Source organism: Phalaenopsis equestris, unplaced genomic scaffold (assembly GCF_001263595.1).
Source record: "Phalaenopsis equestris unplaced genomic scaffold, ASM126359v1 Scaffold000138, whole genome shotgun sequence".
Taxonomy (NCBI): Eukaryota; Viridiplantae; Streptophyta; class Magnoliopsida; order Asparagales; family Orchidaceae; genus Phalaenopsis; species Phalaenopsis equestris.
In genome coordinates this window covers 25,437-27,133 of record NW_018164580.1, presented here as the reverse complement: position 1 = coordinate 27,133, position 1,697 = coordinate 25,437, and positions in this window count along the sequence as shown.

The window sequence follows — 1,697 nt, the reverse complement described above, 5'->3', positions numbered from 1 at the left end:
AGGCTGTTCATCAATTTTAAAACAATGAGAAATTGATGTGTTATTATCAAAATAGTGATTTACTTTTACTTATTTAGGTATTTATTGCTTGATTCTCATGGAAACTATGGTTTATCTTATTGAAGTAGTGATACATTTTGTGTAATGAGGTTCTACCATTGGCTTTCCAATAACCTTCATGATCTAATTGTAAAGCTGAGATCAATTATGTGCAATGAGGACATAAATAAAAATTTTATTAGTGAGAAATTCTTACACCCAACATTCATGCATGAACAGTCACGTGAAGCTCGTTGTCAATTTGACGTTTCTCTCTGCATATGCCATGATACATGAAAATGATTGTGATTTTGCTCGAAATGTTTAATTCATAGATTTTTGGTATGTGATGGATCTTAAGTCCTGTTATAGTGCATGAACTAAGGCTCTCATAAGTGGTTAGGTGCATATAGAGGTAAGCAGTGGCTGAATTATAACTCTTGAAGGAAGAGGGGTTGCGAATGAGAACAATAGGGAAGAAATGGGAGATGAGCGAATGGTTGTGCGTGAATATCTGGGTGTGCTGGTTTGGGCTAGCTTAGAGCTGTGAGGAGAGGTCGTTGAGTGCAACATGGGGCTTCGTCTCCTGTCGGGGAGCGAACAATGAGAAGGGAGAGAAGAGAGACATCTCATGAAAGCATGGAAGAATCAAAGAATCATAGGGATGAGAATGCGGTGAGCTAAAGCAAAGTGCGAGCAGGGTGAGAAGGAACTAAACGTCGAAGAGGCCTGGGACCCTTACACGATCATGAAAAATTAACGGGAAGTGCTTTGTGCGTAAATAAAAAGTTTATGTGCAAGATATGTTTAATTCAATGTTTTGAGTGCTATATATGTAAATCTCCCTAAAATTTAATAAAATTTAAGTAGGTTTTACATGCATAGCACACAGCATTGAATTTTATAGATCTCCCACCTAAACTTTGTTATTTATGGCCGCAACACCTCCGTTAATATTACATGGCAGTGCCTTCTTCCTTTGGTTTCTTTTCATTGACATCAGTTGTCGTCGGCGAGCGATCATGTGACAATCATCGTGAAGCCTATGGGAGCTGCTCCGAGGAGATATGAGGGGGAGGAGAGGGACGAGTTCTTGTGCTATGCAAGAGATAGAGAAGGGTGAGAGTTGCACGCCGAGATAGAGGGTCTGTTTGGCGCAGCTGCAGCTTTGCAGCTTTTAAGTTGCAGCTGCAGTTGCCGCAGGAAGCTGCTTTGGGGAAGCTGTTGTGAAAAAGTTGGTTGTTTGTTTGTTGCAGCTGTGTGAAAACAGCTGTGAGACAATTGTTTCTGGAAAAATGGTCAGTCTATCCCTATTTAGTACTTTCTTTTTAGTAACAGAAATGTGACACCAATATATTTGATATTTCATAAGCAAAAATTTAATTCAAAACAAAACAAAAGTTCGGATACGCCACTCAGCAGTGTAGTGCATAAGAACATCAAACGAATGCCTCTTTATGTCACAATTATTTCATCAAATAGGCTTTGACGGGACAAAGAAAAGTAACAGAAAAAAAAACAATTTAAAATAATTTCAAGTGGTGCCAAGATGCATATTCAGTCAAAGCAACAATATAAAACAAAGCATTTGCACAAATACAACCCAACTCTCATGTATTAAACGATTTAACACCTAAATTTTAACTTTTACATTTATA